Source organism: Heliconius melpomene, chromosome 10 (genome assembly GCF_056956725.1).
Source record: "Heliconius melpomene rosina isolate 202511_hmr_F chromosome 10, ASM5695672v1, whole genome shotgun sequence".
Lineage (NCBI taxonomy): Eukaryota > Metazoa > Arthropoda > Insecta > Lepidoptera > Nymphalidae > Heliconius > Heliconius melpomene.
The window spans coordinates 11,196,138-11,204,336 of record NC_140398.1 but is presented as its reverse complement, the minus strand read 5'-3'; positions in this window follow the sequence as shown (position 1 = coordinate 11,204,336).

Here is an 8,199-nt window from a genome sequence, read left to right as displayed (position 1 = left end):
ATTAGTAGGTAGGCTTTTGTTTATAATTTCTTCCGTTTAAAAATAGTCATTTAACTATCTAAAAATAGTCATTTAAATATATTTTAATAAGTACTTGAAAAGATTAGTAGCACAGATTTAAAATTACGGTACCTACTAAAAAATCGTTGCTGTGTAAAACAATTGGAAAATCCTTATTGAAACTACGAAAATGCGGGTTGCATTAGAGTTTAATTAATTTTTACATTATCTTAAGTGCTTTGCAAACATACATTATATGAATAATCCAGTAGTAAAAGCGGGCGAAGCCGCAAGGGGGTCGCTAGTATCTTATAAAACAAAGTCGCTTTTCGTGTCTGTCTGAACTTTCTAACTCTTCTTCTTCTAAACCACCCAACGGATTTTTATGCGGTTTTCACCATTAGGTCGAGTATTTCTCAGGGAAGGTTTATATATAGTTTATTATTTGTACATTCTTATGTAAATTAACATAAATACGATAAATGTGTATAAAGTCCTACCCGTTCAGACACTTTCGCGCATGCGCTGCTTTAATGGTAAGTACTACATAAAAATAATGTACTGGAGTATTGTTCCTCTTAATAAGATCTACAAAAAAGTTCGCGAGAGCATATTCGTATCTTTTAAGAATAACGTGTAGTGATCATATTTCTGTCTAAAAATAGTAATTTCAAATTATTTTTTATTGTGAGGGATATTTTTCCATGATGGTATTAATCCTTATCCTTTAAAATACTTTATTAATTTTCTACGTTAAACGAAGATAAAATTTTCTATTTACACTATTTCGAAATTGCGAATAGTTTTAGAGAAAAACGCATTTAATTGTTGACACATCCCGCCGTTGACACATCAGCTGTATGTTACTCAAGTTTCACTTATCCCTTACTCTCAGCATATAAATAAGTATATTAGTTAAGTTGGCCATTTAATGTAGATCAAACCTGTCTTTTACTGTTTTTAATTTTAATAAGTACTTTAGAAGTTGTTACAATATCAAAAAATCCCTGCTGCGAAACGGTTCGCCACTCGCCATGCAATATAAGCGCGCCCGCCGCGCCCGCCTACCTTACACGCATCGGTGGTTCAGTGGTAGAATGCTCGCCTGCCACGCGGGCGGCCCGGGTTCGATTCCCGGCCGATCATTCTATTGAATTTTCCTCACAGGCAGCTACGTAATGCTTGCTTTTCATCATGGACAGAATACCCTCTTCAGCATTAACCACAAGCTCGAAAAAAAAACCCGCCTGCCTTTATAGTAACGAAGATTTAGATGCGTTTGCACGTATTGGATAATTGGAGTTGAATGTATTATTTCAGCGCGATATATTTGGTTTCATATTTTTTGTAGTAGTTATTAGTAGGTAGGTTTTTGTTTATAATTTCTTCCGTTTAAAAATGGTCATTTAACTATCTAAAAATAGTCATTTAAATATATTTTAACTAGCGGACGCGCGCAGTAGTTCGCATGCGTATTTAAGGGTGAATTCTAATAACCCATGAAACATGTGTTCAATGAAATATTTTTAAGAGTCTAAATTTCAAATTTTATAAAAATCGGTGGCGATTTAAAGATTTTTCCATACAAACTTTTAACCCCTTATTTGCACCCTTAGGGGGTGAATTCTAGAAAACCATGAAACATATGTTCAATAAAATATTTTTAAGAGTCTAAATATCAAATTTTATAAAAATCGGTGGCGATTTAAGAATTTTCCCATACAAACTTTCAATCCCTTATTTGCACATTTAGGGGGTGAATTCTAGAAAACCATGAAACATGTGTTTAATTATATACGTTTAAGAGTCTGAATTTCAAATTTTATAAAAATTGGTGACGATTTAAAAAAACCCTATACAAACTTTCAACCCCTTATTTGCACCCTTAGAGGGAGAATTCTAGAAAACGACGAAACACGTGTTCAATTAAATGCTTTTAAAAATCTAAATTTCAAATTTTATAAAAATCGGTGCAGATTTAATTTTTTTTCTATACAAACTTTGAACCCCTATTTCACCCCTTTAGGGTTAAAATTTTTCAAAATCCCTTCTTAGTTGATGTCTAGATTACGAAAGTAAACTTTTGTCCAAATTTAACGTTTCTACCATCAGCGGTTACGGCTGTGCGTGCGTCTTACCTCAGTCAGTGAGGACAAGTCCTTTTATATATTTATTTTAATAAGTACTTGAAAAGATTAGTAGCACAGATTTAAAATTACGGTACCTACTAAAAAATCCTTGCTGTGTAAAACAATTGGAAAATCCTTATTGAAACTACGAAAATGCGGGTTGCATTAGGGTTTAATTAATTTTCACATTATCAAGCAAACATACATTATATGAATAATCAATAATAGTAAAAGCGGGCGAAGCCGCAAGAGGGTCGCTAGTTTTAGTATAATATATACCTATTTAAGAATAAATCTATTTCGGTGTTATAAAATAAGCTCGTTCAAAATTATAATATTTCTTTTCTAGTATTATTTTTAAAAATATGTTTTATTTGACCATAGATTATTTATTATTTATGTCAAAAATATCAAGGTAATTGGTTCCACTTTGAAGTTAATTAAATTGCTTTTAATGTCAAGGTTCTACAATTTAACCGTTCATTCGCCATGACCATGTTCTAAACTGGCGATACTATTACGCAATATTAAATAATTTCTTAATTTTTTTATATAAAGAAGAAGTGCCTTTACAAAACAAGAAAAGAATATAAAATAAAGTATATTTATGTGAAAAGTCATGACTGTTGATTTTCACCAAATCAAAAGCTACCACAACTTCTATCTCAGCCAAATTTGATAGAATACATAAAATTTACATAGCAAAAACAAAATCTTTGAACATACAGAAAGTAGGAACAAATTCCTAACAAAATCATCCCGTTCCCTCTGGCCTATTTTTCGGAAAGCCCCTTTTCGGGGCACGCGTTCAATAGAATAAATGAAGCTCGAGAAATTTATGTAACATTTTGTGCTGGAATTCTCGACTACTACGTTCTAACACCATTTTCGTATAGTAACATAATAGACAACTATACCTATATATTTTTTTCATATTTGTATTAAATAATTTAAAATCCTGGTACCAAGGCACAGGGCGGCGTTAAATTTCATCACTCAACACACAATGCCTCGAGATTTCGGCGGAAAATGGGGAATGGGCTTTCTTAACATTACATTCCTTCTGCCTATCCTGATGTAGCTGAAAACAACCGTAACTTCTGACATCACGCAGCACAATGTAACAATTAAGGCGTACTTCTTATATATATAGTTAATATAGTTGATATATGTTTCCCTGTTCTAGTTAGTAGAGAAAGTGCAAAGTCGTTTTCGTATTTATTACGCTCTGTTTAGGAAGTAAGGAAGTATATTGTAGAAATATATCCTTATTAAAAACTATCTTAAGTTCATCATTGGTTTATTTTGGTAAATTTTATTATGACTTAATCCTGAGATCGATCTTCAGATCTTATGCATGAAAACGGCATCTCAAGATCGAACACACACTTGAGAGACTTTGAGCAAGTTAATTGAATTCGCAATATTACAGCAACGTTTTTATCCTTTTGCGATATTATTGCAAAATAAGTGAAAAAGATGATAATCTTATTAGTTCGTGATCAAAAAAAAATCCATTTTCGCACGTTGTCTATCGAAAGCTGTTATCAATATTATCCATATTTTATGAACTTATGTAGTATCGACGCGCGCAATTGATTATACTGATTAAATTCATTTTTTTTTTCAGCTTAATGCCCGAATGAGGCAGGTTAGGCAGATGGAGCATAGTGTTAAGACACTTCGATCCCCACTTTTCACCAAAGTCTGGAGGCATTCCATGTTGGAGGCACAATCTGTCGTCATTAGTCTTGCTAGAGCCCCTGCGCCAAGAGTAGCTTCATTTAGTTTCTTACATTATATAAGTAAATATATAACATTATCTATACAAAATTTCAACTAAATAGTATCACATTTCAATTTTTTTACCAATTTTTTTTTAACCAAAAAACCGTACGGCGTAATTAGAGAACACTTAGTACAAACACAGCCGTACATATACATATGTATGCTTTATCACCGCTGTGTAAATGTTGGCGTAGTATATACTCAACTATAACTGTTGTCCAAACAACTGATGTCCCAGCCTAATTTATATACATACACGTGGAATCTTTGGTATGAGTGGAACGTTTCCATTGTCCATATTCTGTTTCGTATAATCTTCTGTTTGGTATTTATTTCAGGTTTATTTTCAGGTTCACGCTGTGTCCTTCAAATAGGCAGAGTGAGCCTAGGGTTAAGTCGCTCCATTCTCAACTTTGCGCCGAACTCTGGAGGCAATGCGTGTTAAGTGGTGGAACTCACCGTCGCTCATTGCGTCTAAACCTGACCGAAGAAATTTAAATATTAAAAATTTCATTTCGTCGAGTCGGAATCGAACCCACGACCAGTCGTATTTACAGTTGCATGCTTGTGCCGCTGCGCTACCACTGGCGTCTTTTTTATTTCTTTTTTGGTGGTCAATAATATTTTAAACATAATATCATACATTGTAAGTTGCTAACATGATAAACGATAAGAAAGATCTATAATAAGAAAGCTGCCTATTGGAGACATAAACATATACTAGTAATAATACGTTATTGTAGTACTAGCTTATATATAATACATCACTTAAAGTCCAAGGACGTTATTTTAAACTTTATTAGGAGATACATTAATCAACAATTAACAAAGTAGTAAATATTTATATCTAAAATTAAAAAGAACCAACTTTAATAGCCATAACTGATTGAAAAATAATCGGACAAAACAAACGCAGCAATACAAACACTATTGATTACCATTATCTAGCGTGTGCATACAAAGAATGAGTTATCGGAACCAGGCGTAACTTAAAACGTCCCAAACGGTCCAAACCAGTGCATTCTAATCTCATTTGCTGATAAAGAGACGGCCCGAGGGACATCTGGCGGTGCTCCATCTCAAGTGTCGTGGGGTCAAAGATTAAAAAGGATACAGAGCTTTTAAGTTTTAACTGGCCAACGTTTTTAGTGCTGGTGGTTTTTTTTTTTTTTTTTTTCAATTAATAGCTTATAATGAAGATATTTAAATTAGATTTAAGCTTTACATTTATTGAGCTACACACAATTTCTCCTATCACTGATTTCTCTCTGTTTCAAAAGATTCTCATACTGCAGTACTTTTTTTAACTTTACGCTGTATTCCGCATAGAGCAAGAAAGGAAAAAGGAACCTAGTATTAAAAGACACTCCGTTCCTCATTTGCCGCCAAGTTTTTGAGATATTAGGAATCCAATTGCGCTTAACGCCGTTCTTTGCCTTCTTATAAGAAGGATGAAACGAAAATAACTCATCGGGACTAGACTCTGTGCCACGACGACTTCAAAAAATTTTTAGTAGAACAATTTATTTATTTAGCAATTTTACATAACGACACAATAATATTTTTTTATTAACGAAAGTAAGAATGTAAATGTTAACTACTAATATATATATTTTTTATTTTATAGTATTTATTTAAGATGTGTTTAACTAAGAACAGCCTTGGGTTACTCAGACGAACAACGCTGCTGAGATCGCAAGTGTAACGCGAGCTCTGATTAGTGCCAGTGAATGAATGCATCTTTTACTCTACGCTGTGAAGTGTGATAACTGATTTTTCACATGAATTAGGAGACTATCATCATTAACTATAATTAATTTGAACACTATGCTTCAGTAGGTTTAAGACCACATACATACAATTTTTACTAAAACAGTTTAATGTTGATTCTTATATTACAAACGATATCTTTTTGCTTCTCTACTCTGTGCATGTGGAACTGTCAACAATCTCTTTGTACACTCCCTCAAGGGGATCTTCAAGATTTCTATGGGACCTTCTTCCTGTATCATCGCATTATTGTGAGCAAATCCAGGTTTCTCTCTCCTACTTTTATTTACTATCATGTTTTCACCTCTTAGCCAAATGATTCTGACGCTCTCCTTCATTTAACTCACCTACAAAAAAAGATTATTACCACAAATAGTTCATAGTTTTCTCATGACTCAATTAACACCATAATTTGATTTGAAATACTGCTCCATACCATCGCATTATATAAACAACTAACAGCTTTGTACTCAAAATCCCCCAGATCCTCGCACGTGTTAAAATTCGTTATCTTATAAAAATATTTAGCTTATGTTAGTGTTAAGAGAGTTCAATGACATTATGAATGATGAATTAGGATTGGTAGAGTTCTAGCTACTGGATAAAAGAGTAATAGTCACTTATCTTATCAAAAAACAAACTCGTTGGGCTAAGTACTTTGTGCCCAAGTATTTCATTGAGGTAATTACTGGTGCGCTTTCTGTAGCTCAATGACACGGTACAAAGTAACAGAGCCATGGCGTTATTAAAGCACATGACTTGCTGGTTTACGGAAGCTGTAGTTGCGTCCGTTTATCTGGACCCTCGAAAAAAGTGGAATACGTCTTTCACAAGAACTTTACACAGTTATGATTTTTTTATATTTTTAATAAATGAGTAAATAAGTACTAGGTATATTAAATTGAACATTGGGAAGATACAAATATTAGATAAAAAAAGCTTAGGAATTAGGGGCAATTAAGATATAAATAAAATATTAATACAAGTCTTCTATGGTCTACTTCGCTTTGTTCTCTATTTGTATTAAAATTATTCTATATTTATTTATTTTTATTATTCTATATCACATACCTTCGAGTGAGAATCGAACTTACAGTCATCGCGCGAACTGTCAATGACCTTACAGCACTACGATGGCCTCGATTTAGCTATTTAAATTACCCCCCACAATATAAGGACAGGCAGATGTACACTAGGTTCTAGTGTATTCCTCATTTTCCGCTTAATTCTGGAGGCATTGCGTTAGTCGCGAAACTCCAGAAATTAAAATATTAAATATTTCATTTCCTCGAATGGGAATTGAACCTACAACCAGGCGCACAATTGTGCCTCTGCGCCACGAGTGGCCTCATGCAGCTTTTTAAATGTTAATATAAACAATATTCTATGGGGATAATGAGTCCAGTAATGACTTAATGAGACATCGTTTAAAGCGCGCTCGAGACGATTCGTTCCAGGTGAGAAACAAAGGCCACGTCGTTCCTGTTAATTCCAGAACACTTTCCCACTCCATCAATGTTAAAGAGGAAGTCACGGAATCGGGTTCATTGCGCTTCACAAAAAATGCAATCAGTAAAAACGAATGTGGGTTTACCAAAACCGTTTAATGTTTACTTAAAAAACCGTAACGAATTGGTTTACTATTATTACAATCACCACCTATTTGCTTACTATACAAAAAGTAGTAAGTAAAAGTTGATCATTTAACAAATGTGCGCAAATTAAGGCCAAGAATGCATTGAGTCATTTCAAAGTTTTATGTGTGTTAATAATAAAGGATTAAATATACTCGTAAATCGTCATAACATTGTCAATCGTGAGGAAATGTATATGTGTGTACATAACTGTATGTGTTTTGTACTATGAATTTGGTCATTCCTGACTGAGGATTTCGATTCTGGACTGACTACTGAGACCGTCTTGGCGCAGTGGCATAAGCCTATGGCTGAAGATACAACGGAGCTCTGCCACTCAACATGGGATATACCTCGAAAACGATGTTTAACACTAGGTTCCCTACAATTCTACAATTTTGAAATACGATGTCGTTTCAGGAGAACTGAACTTTTAATATAAAATTTAATGGATGAGAGATGGAAATGGGAGAACTCGGTTGACCTTCGAAAACACAATATCAAAGATACTGGAGGAAGGTCACGTAAAAGGCATGAGGACCCCCCGAAAGGCATGTATGAAGAAGTTGATGAGTGGACGACATACCAAAATACAATATATCTGCAAAAAGAATTCGTCCGTTTACCTTCAAAAGCAGTCAATTAGCTGCGGATAGAACTAATCTACATACTTGCACGTCAGATTTCTACTTCCTGTAATTCGCTATACATCATATGAATATGAATATGTGATGCTTACATTGCTTGCTATTAATAATGTTTGTATTGTATATACATTTTTGTACTCAGAATATTGTATTCTGTGTACACTGTGTTCCCCACTTTACGCCAAATTCTTTAGGGGTTGAGTAGCGAAACTCAAAGCCGCGCTTTAGCAC